Source organism: Bos grunniens, chromosome 20, assembly GCF_055505025.1.
Source record: "Bos grunniens cultivar Pamir isolate PY7600 chromosome 20, Bosgru_T2T1.0, whole genome shotgun sequence".
NCBI lineage: Eukaryota > Metazoa > Chordata > Mammalia > Artiodactyla > Bovidae > Bos > Bos grunniens.
The window spans coordinates 51,708,031-51,724,332 of NC_141184.1; the positions used below are offsets into that span (position 1 = coordinate 51,708,031).

The following is a 16,302-nucleotide window of genomic DNA, read 5'->3' on the forward strand; positions in this document are numbered from 1 at the left end:
CTAGCAAGAGCTCAGCCAGACATCTTTCTTCCCTATGGCAACTTGCCAGTTAGGACTGTTCCTGTGTTTTCCCCTGCAAAGATCCCAAAAGGAGAAGAGAGGACTAGGTGGATCACAGAGCCTTCTCTGTGTCCCAGCTTTCCGAGATCTGCCTCTGTGTGTGTGTGTGGTTGACCTACTTCTGATTAGTCTTAAGGTTTCGCTAAAGCCTTTGATAAGGTGATTTCCCCCTATACCATGCTGTGAACAAGACCCACTCAGTTAAGTGCTCCTAGCTTACTCTCAGGGTCAAAACTCAAACCCAGGACCAAAAATGAAGCCAATTTTCACTTCTCCAGAGTGCAGCAAACACCCTTCTCCTCTTCTTAAGAGAAAAATAGAAGGTTGAGCACATAGAGGGGAAGGACTCACAGCTGAATAACAAGAGTAATAGCAATAATAACAGCTGAGTATGAGCAGAGTATCTTGAGAATTTAACATTTTCCTCTAAACACTCCTGAGTTTTTAAGAGGCCTGATCACAAAGGTTCCAGTTATAAGCTAGCCTACTGGCTAACATCCATTACCTACCCAGCAGTTTGGGGGAAGCTGTCATGATGATGATGAAACTTTCATTGGCAATGGAGTTTATCATGACCCAAATGTACCCCCAAACATTACAGACATATCTCCAGTTCAAATCTATATGTTTAAAGACTCAAGGTCATTTAACATGATGACAGAATTGCACATCTAGGTAAGTTTCATCTTCCCAGTCTTTGATAGGGACACATTAAAATGGTCTTGGTATCCAAATAACAGTGGTTCCTCATGAAGGTTACTGAGCCCCCCATAATAAACTTAGCAGGAGTCATTGTACTGGAAGAAGCCACTTAGCAACATATGAAATGCACCATCATTAACTCCAATTGGAACTATTTAGATCACACAATTAAAGGGGCATCTGCTTATACCTCGTTTAACCCTTCCAGCTTCATGTGAGGAAACCGATGCCCAGATTGTGGTTCATGATTTATTCAAAGCCACATAACTATGAAGTGTCAGGACTGAAAAACTCCAACTATCCCACACTAAATGGTTTGTTCTTTCTACTATGACACATTGCTGCTGGTTATTTAAAGCCCAAATCCATTTGCCTAGGACCTTCCCATTTTTCATATAAGTTTGAAGAGTAATTCTGAGTTTATTTTACCAAATAATATATACATGAAATTCAAGTTTTTTTGTTTGTTTTAAAGTAATGATAGAGTTGGGAAGAAAGAGCAAAGATTTCTCTGGGTTCCAAACACGTGAACCCCCTGTATCCAGCCATCATTCTGCTGCATTTACTACCTAGCTTCCAGCCACTTGGTTGTAACGTTATAATCCTAATGTATTTTATTTGCTCCCTGATTCAAGCCATTGGCTTAATGCTTCCTCACTTCTACCTGAGATCTTCATGCCACTCCTTCCCCTCAGCACTCTCCATATTAGTTTTGCCTTCTCTGCAGAAAACTTTGACTACTTTTTAAAGTCACATTTTGGCACTTTCTTTTTTGACAGATATGTATCACATTCTGGTTCAGAATGAAGGAGAAGAGATGGAATGGAGTTGAAAGAGATGGCTTCCAAGTCAGACCTGAATTGGAAATCTGGCCTAACCACTTGCTACTCTAAAAATTTAGGGTATCTCTTAATCTGTTTGAGTCTTGGTTTCCTTATCTGTAAAACAGGAAAAATAATTCCTACCTTGCAGGGTTATTGAAAAGGTTAGAGATGATGCTTACTACGCTCCTATCACAATGTCTGGCACATAAGAGAAACTTTATTAAAGGATAATGATACTAATGATGCTCAAAAAAACAAATGGGGAAAATCATAAAATTGGTAAGAACAAATAAAGTAGCACAAACAAAGGACAGAGAGTGTTTTCCCCCTGTGACCAGAGTTAGAGCTGTGGAATACCACTGAAACAGGAAGGGTATATTCCTTTAAAGGATTTTTCTAATGAGAAACTAATGATCCGAAGCAAACATATCAGCATAGGCCAGCATGATAAATTTCTATAAAATGCATTTTGCACTGAGCATTTAATTGCAACTGAATGTCAAGTAGCTACCAATTGTGCTCTTAAATATTCTTCAAGGATTATTTTGAACCTGGTCTGTGAGAGCAACTTTAAAGGTAAGTACTTATGGACTGAGCCAGTTTCTGGTTCTCCTTTTTCTGAGACAAACTGCCAATACTCATCTAGACGATAAGTAGCTTTGTGTACACTGAGATAAGAAGCCTAAGTAATTCCTTCAACTTAAAGGCAAACCCACATTAAAAACGCAAGGGCTTTGGAAAGTCTAGCTGTCCATCTGCGACCTAAGCTGCCACTTCCTGTAAAGCCTATTTTCACTGTATACCACATGACTGCAAAACTTGGTTCATTTAATTAACAAGAAAATGTATCAGACTTGAGATGCTTTCTCTTTGGAGAAATCAGTAAGCTAATATATAAAAAAAAATAGTGTTTAACTCAGAAACAAATTACAGCCATGCCTGTTTAAGGTGGCTCACCTAAATTTTATAAGCAAAACCGGAGTGATCTGAGTAAATTCTAGGTTGGATGTGAATCAAGTCAACTGAGATGTCAAAATACCTGTGTGTGACTCAGAAAAGAGTGTCCATCTTTATGATTTAGCCCTGAACCAATCAACTCTGCCTGGGGCACTAGAGAAAATGCACTGTCCTTTCTAAATGACGCCCTAGGACTCACCTACCAACCTAATAGAAGTTTTGCACCCAATCAATATCTTAGCCAACTATGAATGTTTGATATGGCTTCCACTTCATTCAAGCAAATGGAAAAGGTTTAGTCGCCTCTAACTGTAACTGTGGTGTTGGAGAAGACTCTTTAGAGTCCATTGGACTGCAAGGAGATCCAACCAGTCCATTCTGAAGGAGATCAGCCCTGGGATTTCTTTGGAAGGAATGATGCTAAAGCTGAAACTCTAGTACTTTGGCCACCTCATGCGAAGAGTTGACTCATTGGAAAAGACTCTGATGCTGGGAGGGATTGGGGGTAGGAGGAGAAGGGGACGACAGAGGATGAGATGGCTGGATGGCATCACTGACTCGATGGAGCTGAGTCTGAGTGAACTCCGGGAGTTGGTGATGGACAGGGAGGCCTGGCGTGCTGCGATTCATGGGGTCACAAAGAGTCGGACATGACTGAGCGAGAGAACTGAACTGAACTGAACTGTTCCAGACTAATAAGTTACAGTGTAAATTTGATCATGTTTTTCCGTCCTCTACAACCCTTCTCTAGAAAGGCTCCATCCACTTGGCCATGCTCCCAGCAGGCAGGCCTGTGTAAACCTGAGGAAAGGGCTTCACTTTCTAATTTATCCATCCAAGGGGATAGCTTTTTTTGTAATCTATCTGCCTACAGATGGTGTCTTTTTATAACGCACAAAGTGAGTCGCTGAGTGGTATCCAACTCTTTGTGACCCCATAGACTGTAGCCCGCCAGGCTCCTCTGTCCATGGGATTCTCCAGGCAAGAATACTGGGGTGGGTTGCCATGCCCTCCTCCAGGGGATCTTCCTGACTCAATGACTGAACCCACATCTCCTGCATCTCCTGCACTGCAGATTCTTTACCCACTGAGCCACTTGGGAAGCCCAAGCTGTTCACCTACATATCCTCAAATCCTATTATAGTGCCTGATATGCAAGTAGCTGGTCAATAAAAATGTCATATAGAGTTGGGTTTTTATGTCATGTTCAACAGTTGCTATATTTCTCACTAGAAGTTATCATTGAGTGGATATGGAATAATTTCATACTCTTATGATTTTATCATGATTATTTCTAAACATTATGAGTATTGGTGAAAGTGAAAGTAAAGTGAAGTCGCTCAATCGTGTCTGACTCTTTGCGACCCCATGGACTGTAGCCTACCAGGCTCCTCCGTCCATGGGATTCTCCAGGCATGAGTACTGGAGTGGGTTGCCATTTCCTTCTCCAATTGGTGAAATGATTACAAAAATATTAAGGTCAGTGTAGGGCTTCCCAGGTGGCACTAGTAGTAAAGAATCCACCTGCCAATGCAGGAGACAGACACGGGAGTTCGATCCCTGGGCTGGGAAGATCCCCTGGAGGAGGGCATGGCAACCCACCCCAGTATTCTTGCCTGGAGAATCCCATGGACAGAGGAGCCTGGTGGGCTACAGTCCACGGAGTCACAAAGAGTTGAACTCGACTGAAGTGACTTAGCGTGCACGCACACAAGGTCAGTGTAACATAGTTACACACACACAAAACACGTACACACACACATTAATGAAAGGTTTCAAAAGTCCCCTTTTAGGAATGACTGCTGTTTTTGATCCTTTCCTATTTTTTGGTATAACATGTATGTAGGATATAGGATATAAATATCCTCATATAAAATTATGGTTCTGGCATATAGCAGTTGCTCTGTTGAAAAGAACTTTATTTGGCCAAAAAAGAGTTGATGGGTTGGTAATCTTTTGCTCCTTTGCTGGATTCTTATTTATTTATTTATTTTTAAAAATTTTGAAATCCCAAAGTCTGGGAACCTGTGACTTAGCAGAATTTTCCCAATGAAACAGAGACGAGGATCTTTGTGATGCAGGTCGTTATTTCTGATCATGCGTGGCTACAACTGACCATTCTTCCTTCTTTTATTTCCCTATCCTTATATTTGCCTTTTCTGATGCTCCGCACAACCATACCATTTCATAACTTTATTTTTTTCAATGTGCAAATCTGTATAACAATTGTCCCCACTTTACGCCCTCTGAATCTATTACATAGTTTATTTCACTTTAAGAGAAATAAGTTAAGATTTTAAAATTCCAATGATATACCTTATAAAGATGGGTCTGATACACTCACCCACAATCCACTGGAATAATTAAAGGTATAACCTTTAAGGGTAAGGTAAACTAAGCATTCTCTACATACATTAGACTTCCTAATGGTATATTACGGGTTAGGGATCAAAAATTGAGCCAAGACAGTGATTTCCCTCAGCCCTTGGAGCAAACATGTGGGAGACTGAACACAAGCTACATTCCTTATTTACTCTCATATTCATGAGAAATATACTTATCTCACCTTCACTAGAAATCTAATTCCAAATGTGCCATTTGGAAAGCACTGACCTAAATGACATTTACATGTTCAATGCACATGTAAGTTGTAATTGAGAGTCAAAACTAAAATTTCAATAAAATGCAATAAAAACTAACTGAAATTCAAAGCTATTCAGATGACCTTATTCAATGGAATAATATTTTCAATTTTTATTTCAGCATATTTCAGCTGTAGCTTTTTAAAACAGTTAATCGAGGACGGAAGAATACAATAATGAACAAATGCAGATAACACTAGCCTCATCCTCTCTTTAAGGAAAGTTCCTTTCCCTATTTCTGTTACATACACAGCATGGGACCTCATGGCATTTATGGCATGCTGATATGCTTAACATTTCTACTGGATTGTGGAAGTGACATTGTTTTTTAAGCTCTGCTTTGGAGTTAATACTTGATTTCAAGATGATATATTAGAAATTTCCCTTGTGAGTCAAACCCCATGAAGCTGGAGACAAGATCATGTCGTTACATATGTTCAGCCCGATCTGACAACGGAGGCAAGTCAAGACTGTTATTGTAACAGGCGTTTCTATGTTCCTTTGACTGAATTTAGCACTGTGATCAGTGTATGTCCAAGAATAAACTGGCATCAACACTTAGCTCATCACTGTTTCTTCATTCTTGTATTATTTGGAGAATTGGAAAATTCACCTGAAAACTTCTTTTTCTCACTCTCTCACATACACACAACACACAATATATGATAATTTTGCCATATCCATGAAATAACAAAGAAAACGGTGAAGACTGTTTTAGCATGAAGCAGAAGAGAATGCCTTTCTTCACTGCGACTCATAGCTAGGAGTCATACTTCTTGAGTAGGAACAGTAAAATGGATATTGATTGTATGGCCTAGGAAATCAACAGCTTTAGAATTCGAAAACCCTAGGTTCAAATTCTAGCTCTGCTGCTTCCTAGCTATGTGAACACAGACAAGTGACTTAACCTCTTTCGGTCTCAGTTTTCTCATCTGTAAATGGATTCCATAGAGTTGTGGAGGTTCAGGGAGATAAATTTCTTTGAAGGACTCAGCAAAACCGCTGACACAAATGAGGGACTCGGATAACAAGAGATTCGGCACTAAACCACAGCGCGCTGTATCAGGACAGCTGCCGTTAGTCACTAAGTCGTGTCCACCTCTTTGCGACCCTGTGGACTGCAGCCCGCCAGGCTCCTCTGTCCATGGTATTTTCCAGGTAAGAATACTGGAGTGGGTAGCCATTTCCTTCTCCAGGGGATCTTCCCCACACAGTGACTGAAACCACATCTCCTGTATTGGCAGGCGATTCTTTACCAATGAGCCACCTGGTGAAGCCCCTATCAGGATAGTAGAGAAGCTTAATTTAATAAACTTCTGGTCTGATCCATTCTAATTCTGCCAGTAAACTGTAGGTAAGTACACTGGGCCCCCAATCTGGCCTTCTCAGGTCAACTCTCCCCAATCAACCTGTTGGGTACATGCTACTTTGCCAGCTTCCTTGCTGGAGCAGTTCCAGCAAGGTCTTGGCTATCACTGCAAGTGCCTCATCTTTTCGGCTTCCCCATCCTTTTTCTGGAGGCCTGGCCTGAGCAACAGTCTCTGATCTGACAGGAACCACTGGACTCCATGTAAGATATGTGGGGCCTGTGGCTTCCCCAGGGACTTCTGGAGGGTCAAGGGAGTCAAGATTCTATAGAGTGAACTGACCAGCGAGAGATAAAAGATCTGTGGGCAGAGAAATCTGCTCATCCCTTCTCCCCCAAATGGAACATTCCAAAACACAATGTTCAATATAACCTCATAAGCAATATCTTCTGTAACTTAGCAACTAGCTGTGGTGTTTCTTGTAAAGATGTGACAGGTTTGGTTTAGTACCTTGTATTTACTTCTCTTCTCCCCTCCTGCTATTCCCTCCAACTCCACTCTGTTCTTGCTTCCTTGAGCTACATGATTCTTCCTCTCCCACAAAACATTAGCACAGAAGCTATAATCTCTAAGAGAATCTAGGGTAAGACTGTGATGTTTAGGAAAAAACAAGGCAACCACAGTACAAGAATGAGAGAGAGAAAATGCATAACACTCTAATTCACCAACACACCAATTCTTCTCATCTAGAATTCCTTGGATTCCAGCAACGGTGGAAGCTCTTAGCTGATCAAGTTGGGCTTCCCAGGTGGCGCTAATGGTAAAGAACCCATCTGCCAATTCAGGACACATAAGAGAAATGATCGATCCCTGGGTTTGATCCCTGGGTCAGGAAGATTCCCTGGAGGAGGGCATGGCAACCCACTCCAGCATTCTTGCCTGGAAAATCCCATCGACAGAGACCTGGCAGGCTACAGTCCACAGGGTCGCAAAAAATCGAACACGACTGAAGCAACTAGCATGCACGCACAACTGATCAAATCAGTAGACCACGGGGATTTTCAGGACAACTCATCATTCCCTTCCTTCCATAGAGTCTAATTTCAATTATAACCTAAGATGACCTGTTTGGAATCACTTAATGCTGTCTATTAGGAAAGAGAGAGACAGGGAAGAGACAGAGAGGGGAGAGAGATGGTGAGAGATTTTTTCTCTTTGAAAAGTCACGGTCTTTTGTATTTAACTAAAATGTAACAGGATGTTAAAATGCAACCGTGGCATTTTTCTTTCCTTCAGAAATATGCCCACATTTTATAGAGTAAGCTATATATTGAGGTTCCACAAAAAAACGAAGTGCAATTTTCACATTAAACATAGATTCTAACGTCTGGCATTTCCCCTGGTGCTTGCACATAATTATCTATAATTGCAGTCTTTCCAACAGGGGACCCACAGTAGTCACTCTGATTCATGCCACACGGCATGATCCTTTCACAAAGTGAGAATGGTCTTCAATGCCAGAGCCCATGCTGCCATCTTCCTTCAACTGACACGGAACACTTCTCCCTGCATGCCTCATGGCATCAAATATAGGAGCTCTCACTTGTTATTCAGTCTTCTTTCATCCCCTTTTCTGTATTTTTTATGACTGTTTTTCACATAGGCACATTTGCTGAGCTGGCGCCTCACAGGTGGTTTGGTTTGTGGCATACTTTAATAGCTAGGAAACCATGGGTTCAGCTATTGGGTTGCAATGAGTTACATAATGTATGTGCAATTCAGTGCACGAACAAGAGGACCCCAAATGACCCCAAATGACCCAGGAAATGGACACATGGAAGGGACTGCATTAAACATCACCTGACCAGGATGCACTTATCCTGAAGCACATGCCCATACTCTGAAGGATGGTGGTCTATGAACAGATCTGGTAATCATCTAACTATACTAAGGCACATTTATTTCTGTTGCTATTTGGTTCATTTTATTTTGGTTTGGTTTGTTTTCTGTTCTTAGCAATCAGGCCATTTTATGAGTACTTTGGCAAGTGGTAGAAACAGTTGTTTTCTCCAGGAAATGTTTAACCTTTCAAACACAGCAGAGATGTTATGGGCATTATAAATTCAGTTAAGTGTGGTCCCTGGTCCCTGGTCCCGGGTCCCAAGACTTGAATCCTTTTTTCTTTTTCTTGCCACTCCTGTTTAATTTACTTGGAACCAAGGAAATAAGTGTGAAACTCTGGCAACATTAAAATAAATTGAAATTCTGGCCCAGGAAGCATAACCCTTGCAAGTCTGGGCTCATTTTCCAGAAATGCCTGTCATTGGTACAGGAGGATAAAGTTCATGCATGTTTTATTTATCTCATTATTCTGATAGCTCATTCATTCTTTTCAACACATATAATACCTTCTGTGTGACAGACACTGTGATACATGTGGAAGGGGTGACATGTCAAGCAAGATCCCTGCCCTAAGATGACCCATACTTACATCCTGCTGAAATAGAGGTTTTAGTATTCACTTCCCAAATCTCTATGTACCAAAAGAGAAATAAGAAGAAGCAAATAACATCATTAATTTATTCACAGATTCTTTATCCATTCATTCAAAAAAACATTTACTGAAGTTCTGCCATGTAATAGATGCCACACCAAGTGCCAGGAAACAAGTAAAAGATATGGAAGTATCCAGCAATCACATGAAAAAGATGACTGTGGCTATAAAAACATTTTAAAAGCTTAAAAATGGTAAAGCATGCCCTAAATGAAGTTGAGTTAGAATAATGAAAATGATTGCAAACAAGGCCCATTTTCTTAACAAAACATTAACATGTTGATTAAAAAAAAAAAAAAAAAAACCCTAAAAGGATAACTGATTTAATGAATCTTTGCATTCATTTTTAAAAAGTGAGGAAAAGAGTGACCAATAAATATACAAAAATGTGAGGAACCTTATTTACAATTAGATTGGCAAAATACTTCATTTGTGAATCCCAGAGTCAGTGGGCATAGGAATATGATGCTAACTTTCTGGAAGTGAGTTAGTCTTTTTGGAAGACAGCCTGGCAATATCTGCACGTATTTTAGACGCAATTTCACTGCCAAACGTGTATTCAATGAACATACTCACAAAAGGACACAGAAATGTTCAGGTAGAAGGAAGTTCTCAAGGTTATTTGTAGTAGTAAAAAACTGGAAATGGTCTATAGGTCTATCAATAGAGTTAAATGGATTATTACACACACAAAGGGAAATATTATGTGCCAGGTAGTAAGACTAAGATGTAGATCATTATCTGTAAAGACACATACAGAAGAGCTTCAAGATATATTGCTAAGTTAAAAAGAGCATGGTAAAAGTAGCCATAGTACTCTCTGGAAAGACCTGCAAGAAAATAGTAACCTTTTATCCCAGACAGTCATGACCCATCAATTAGAGCTTGTACAAGGGACACCAACATGCTTTCCTGCTCTCTCACATGGAAATATTTACTGCAAGCACGGCTTTCTCTGAAGGATGTGCTTGTCCAAGATCTTTGAAGATTTGCACATATTTAGAATCAGGAAGAAATGACGCTCAATACATGGTTTCAAAGGAAAGAGGACTAAAAGCGGAGAGGAGAGAGAGAAACATAAGCAGCAAAGGCTAGGTAAGGGGATCAACTTGTCTCAATTTGCCCAGGACTTTCCTAGTTTGAGCCCACATGACAGGAAGCTCTTGAGTCCCAGGCCATCTGGAACCACGGTCTCCCTAGCCTGCCCTAAAGTTACTACAGAGATTTACGCATTAACTGAAGGCAAAAGGGAAGCTGACAGGCTTTCTTTCCTGCTCACATTCCAGCTCTCCTGTACCTTTGCCTAGAGGCCAAAGGTCCACACAATCTTCCATATCCTCTGGTGCAAGGATTTTGATGGTTGCTTTGATGATGTGACCTTTCGGATTAGGATCTAAAACTGGGGGTTTTCTGGAGTTTGTGTACAATTTTCCAGAACAAAAGAAGTTATTGTGAAAGAAATGTGATGGAAGGAATTTGGATCTGAAGAAAAAAAAATTATTTGTAGTGCTGGGAATAATAAACCCTAAGAGGTTTTCAACAGGGAAAAGTTCAAATAGATTAGAAACTGAACTGGTATCTGTGATATTAAGTGAGACAAAAATGGGGTGGGGGACATTTTAGGGGAAAACTTTTCAAACAAAACACACCAACCCTTAGGAACCACTGGATGTAATTAACACCATAGATGCTTCTTCTGAAACCATCCATATGACCCAGGATCCTCTGGAAGGAGTAGCTAATGGCAGAGGATTCAAATTATCCCCAGTGCCAGGCGCCATGCTACGTACAAGTGATCACCCTTATCAACCCTAATATGGTTTTCAAGGAGAAGTCCCGGGAAAATCTCATTGTTAGCAGTGTCCATGGCAAGAAGGAAGCCAAACACTGGGAACACACGTTACTTCCCTTTTGTCCCTGAAAGCCGGTAATATTTCTGATTTGAGAATAAGGGCATCAGAAGCATAGCTCTTCGGTGCATGTGTTTCTCATGACACGCTGGTATTCTTCTCACATATGTCCTGGCCCCACAGTAACCATTTCCCGAAGGAAAGCTGAAGTTCTTTCAGCTTGGTTGCATTTTCCAAGATTTCCTGCAGACAGAAATCCTGTGATTTACAAGCTATCTAGTCTTCTGCCTTCAACACTTTGGCTCTTCTAGAGGGTGGGTGTATTGCTTTTCACATTGATAGATCAGCAGCCTCTGATACTTTTTCAAAACCATATTTACTCAGCCCTCTGGGCTATTCATGCAATCCTTCAACCAGTTAGCAGTGAGTGCAGGGGCTGGAGCTTCATAGGTGAGTAAGACACAGATTTTGGCCTCAGGAGGAACTGGTACGTTAGAGAAAACTTGTAAGACAACTAATGTTGGGACATTATACGATGAAAGCGGTGTGTGCATGATTATATGGAAATATGGTGGAGAAAAGCTTAAACTCAAGAGGAAGCCAGGAACTGCCATCTTAAATGGCAAGGAGGGACCCTCTGTTTTCTGTAAGAGGTGAGGGTGGGAAGACTTCCAAGGGTGGTGGAACAGCTTATGCAAAAGCTACAGAGTTAGGGGAGAAGAGAGCTCCATCAGGAAACCACAAACTGTGGGCTGGAATCCAGAGAAGAACAGGATGGAAAGAAGGAGCCTGGAAACATTTCAGTGTAAGCAGACCTTGAGGGGAAGGTGGAAGAAAGGCATTCATACTAACTGAGCATTTATTTGTGTGTGCGTTAGTCGCTCAGTCGTGTCCAGCTCTTTGTGACCCCGTGGACTGTAGCCCAGTGGGCTCCTCTGTCCATGGAATTCTTCAGGCAAGAATACTGGAGTGGGTTGCCATTCTCTTTCCCAGGGGGGTCTTCCTGACCCAGGGATCGAACCCTGTTCTCCTGCATTGCAGGGAGATTCTTTACCATCTGAGCCACCAGGGAAGCCTTTATTTGGTACCAGACTTCTTATAATTGCTATTTTCTATGATTATTCCAATAACCTTCTAAGAATAACCTGTTGCTCCATCATTGTGACGAGGAAACAGAAGACCGAAAAAAGTTGTATACCTGGGCTGAGCCACAACTGGAGATCAGGTGCATCTGATACTAAAGCCCTTGGCCATTCTGTCAGGACACTGGAAGGTAAAGAAGTCTAAATTTTCCCTGGAAGACACTGAGGACTCTGATGTTATAAGCAAGAGACAGATACAATCAGAACTGCATTTTAGGAAAAAATTAACTCTTGACAGTTACATGCAGGAGGGGTAACTAGAGACAGGGAGAACTTTAAGGAAGCTTTCCCCAAAGGACAAAGAAACATTTTTCTTTTTTCTTGTTCTTTTTGCAAAAAGGTCAGTGTCTCATGGCTCCTACAGAAAAGCTGAGGTTTTCTCAGGCCTCAGTTTCGTCCCACTTGCATTTATGTTTAGAAACATCCAAGTGTGAAATGTAAGTTACAAAACTGATGACAATGGATCCTGGAAACTCCGATCCATCTTAGAGGGGAGCAGGGTTGGGGAAGGAGTAGAAGGGCAAAAGAGTAGAAAATTTCCACAGTTGAGAAACACAAAATGTATACAGATGTAGCCCCATGAATGATCAGGCTGGCAGAAGACATTCATTCTTCTAAGGGCAACAGCTGGAGATGCTGGGAAAAGATGAAGCAGTTGCAACTTGCACTGATGTAATTAATGCCAAAGGTTATACTCCTGTTAAGTGATCCTGCCGCTTTAGAAGTTTGAGGTGATGGCTGGCCTAAGAGCTTTCTTTAGCCATATGTCTCAGTGTAGCTATATATAAAGTCAAGTCATGTCCTGCAAATTGAGTCTAGTTAAAGAACTCCGGAATCGGGGTGGGGTGGGGGGGTTGGATCGGGATCTACACTCTGGGCTGGTGGAGTTAATTTACTTCTTGAATTGAAAATCTGAGGGAATTCCCTGGCAGTGCAGTGGTTAGGATTCCACGACTTCACTGCTGAGGGCATGGATCCAATCCCAGGTTGGGGACTAAGATCCTGAAAACAGGACTGGGCAGCCAATTAAAAAAAAAAAAAAAAAATGATGGTTGTTATAATGTCTCCTTGGGTTGAAAATACAGACTTTTTAAGATATACATTCATTAAAAATTTTTAATTGGAGGATAATTGTTTTACAATATTGTGTTGGTTTCTGCTATATGTCAACAGGAATCAGTCATGAATTGACTCTTAAATCTCCCTCCCACCTCCTAACCCTCTAGGTTGTCACAGAGCACCTGATTTGAACTTCCTGCATTATACAGCAAATTTGCATGGGCTATCTGTTTTACATATGATAATTTATATATTTCCATGCTACTCTCTCAATTCGTCCCACCCTCTTCTTCCCCTACTGGGACCACAAGTCTGTTCTCTATGTCTGAGCCTCCACTGCCTCCCTGCAAATAGGTCCTCTGTACCATCTTTCTAGATTCCATATATATGCATTAATCTATGATATTTGTTTTTCTCTCTCTGACTTATTTCACTTTGGATATACATTCATTTTGTAATGAAAAGGTAAACCAAAAATCAGAGTACTGAAGTTCTTAAACACTACTTTGTCATAAGCTATAGTCCAGAAGGCTAGAAATTGGTTTTGAAAGAATTAGAAAATTAGAAAAACATTTTTTCAGTGAAAATTTTTCTCCTTGATCTTTTTCAGAAATATATATTCTGTTGTATACATATAACATGTATACAGATATCTATCTGTATCCTTTAGCAGGTAAAAGTGTCTGCACTAGATGGTAAACTTTTGAAATGACAAGCAAACATTCTTATCCTCAATATATGATTACAGGAACTGAAGCAGTAATAATATTCCTTGGTGTGATTGTGTCAGAAAAGTTAAAACCTTTACCAGATTTACATCTTAGGGCCAAGGAAATAGTAATTCTGAGAAGACTGCAAAAGTCTAATTAGATTTAGGAATCATCTGAGTATATCATTAAAGGGAAACTTTGTTCCTTTGAAGGTAAGCTGCTGCTAAGTCACTTCAGTCGTGTCCGACTCTGTGTGACCCCAGAGACGGCAGCCCACCAGGCTCCCCTTGTCCCTGGGATTCTCCAGGCAAGAACATTGGAGTGGGTTGCCATTTCCTTCTTCAATGCATGAAAGCCTACCAGGCTCCTCCATCCATGGGATTTTCCAGGCAAGAGTACTGGAATGGAGTGCCATTGCCTTCTCCTTTGAAGGTAAAAATTATACCCATACAAACATGTTCTCTTGTAAAATCAGAAAGAATCTTTCTCCATCTATAAAGTATAAGCAGTTTATACATACTATAAGTGGATATTTTACTTATGGGGCAGGAGGAAAATTTCAGAAGTTTCAGGATTTACAGGTAGGAGGAAAATGCAATGTAACTGGTAGACTAAAAAGACAACCTATTTGGTGATTTTTAAACTCCTAATAAAATACATTTCCTACAAATGTATTACTTGAAAATTCACAATTAGGTAATAATTTATTTGCACTTACAAGTGAAATATCTCCCAAAGTAAATTACACCACAGTCTAAATAATCTTTTAGTTCTTTTTCTGTAGCTAACCTGCTTGCCCAAGTAAGTTGTGAGGGCGATTTCAGGATGTTCACCACCAAAACCTCCTTTAACAAGTACTTTACGTGATACCTGTAATTCACTGATAAGGCCCAGAGAGGTAAAATAATTTGTCCAAGTCAAAAAGCCATAATAATCTTTCATTCACAAAATCACGACTATGGACAACTTCAGGGTCTTGTGTTTTGGTGTGTTGTTGGTTTGGAGGCAGTTCCTGAGGGCTCTTGTCCTAGAAACTAAATGTGGTAAAGAGGCAGAAAGGTTGGTCTCACGGTCCCTGGCCTTGCTTCATCTTCAGCAGTCCTCTGTGTTACACAGAGTTATATGCTGGACTTCTTTCTGAAAAACACTGATTTGAAGAAAGACATCTTCTTCTGAATGAAAGTTTCAAGTGAGTACATGCTGGACCTTGCTGATATATTGGCCAAGAAGAAGAGAAGATGACCTGACATCTATGGCCACTCTACATGCTCCCGAAGGCCAGTCTGTCCGACTCATCTTGGATTTTCCCTCGGAATCTAACTTGGTATTCTGGGGGCTAACTGACAGAGAGTCTCAATGTTCTTGTAGTTATTATACCTCCAGGGGCTCCCTTCTGACCCCAGTTTTCTAATTATCTCCTTCTTTTCTTCCAAGGACCCATGGGGTGTGGTTAGCTTGGGGCGCTTAAAGGCCAGCCTGACTTTTTGGTGACATACCTACTTGCAGGTTAGGGACACACTCTCCCAAACTGGACCCACCCGGCTGTTTTTGTACAAGCCTCGAAACTCATGTGACTGACTGACTGAATACTGGGTTGATAATAACTGCAGGGAAAACGGTAAGAGGTAGCAAAAGTAACTATGATGAGATGACAAGCTCACAGCATTCCTGATGTGCAAGGAAGGTAAATGTGCGAGCATGTACTCACGTCCCTGGGTCAGGGAGATCCCCGGAAAAGGGAACGGCAACCCCCTCTCCAGTATTCTTGCCTGGAGAATCCCATGGATGGAGGAGCCTGGTAGGCTACCGTCCACAGGGTCGCAAAGAGTTGGGCATGACTGAAGCAACTTAGCACATAGCACACAAGGAAGGTAAATGAGTTCAACTGAGTTTTCCACTAGTCTCCTTAGAAATTTTTATGATTGCTTCCTCTCGTCTTTAGTTTTCTATTTTACTCCTGAGATTCATTTCATCTTCTCCTTCATATAAGGAGGCTCCAAATTTAGTTTCCTTTCTTAGCCTCCAAGCTCTCCAACCTCACATTTCTTCCTCTTTCAATTCTAATCACAAATAAGGTCATGTAGGCTTACAATCGGAGAAGGCAATGGCAACCCACTCATGCCTGGAAAATCCCATGGACCGAGGAGCCTGGTAGGCTACAGTCCACGGGGTCGCAAAGAGTTGGACATGACTGAGTGACTTCACTTTCAGGCTTACAATCGGAGAAGGCAATGGCACCCCACTCCAGTACTCCTGCCTGGAAAATCCCATGGACGGAGGAGCCTGGAAGGCTGCAGTCCATGGGGTAGCTGAGGGTCGGACACAACTGAGCGACTGCACTTTCACTTTTCACTTTCATGCATTGGAGAAGGAAATGGCAACCCACTCCAGTGTTCTTGCCTGGAGAATCCCAGGGATGGGGGAGCCTGGTGGGCTGCTGTGACACAACTGAAGTGACTTAGCAGCTTAGCAGCAGGCTTACAATTGTCCCAGAC

At 41.3% G+C, this 16,302-nt stretch overlaps 1 protein-coding gene across 16 annotated transcripts in view; it reads right to left on the minus strand.

Annotated features, from left to right (window-relative positions):
- Positions 1-16,302, minus strand: part of PDE4D (phosphodiesterase 4D) — a 1,650,639-nt gene that overhangs the window by 144,287 nt on the left and 1,490,050 nt on the right. The gene's annotated exons all lie outside the window — the stretch shown is intronic.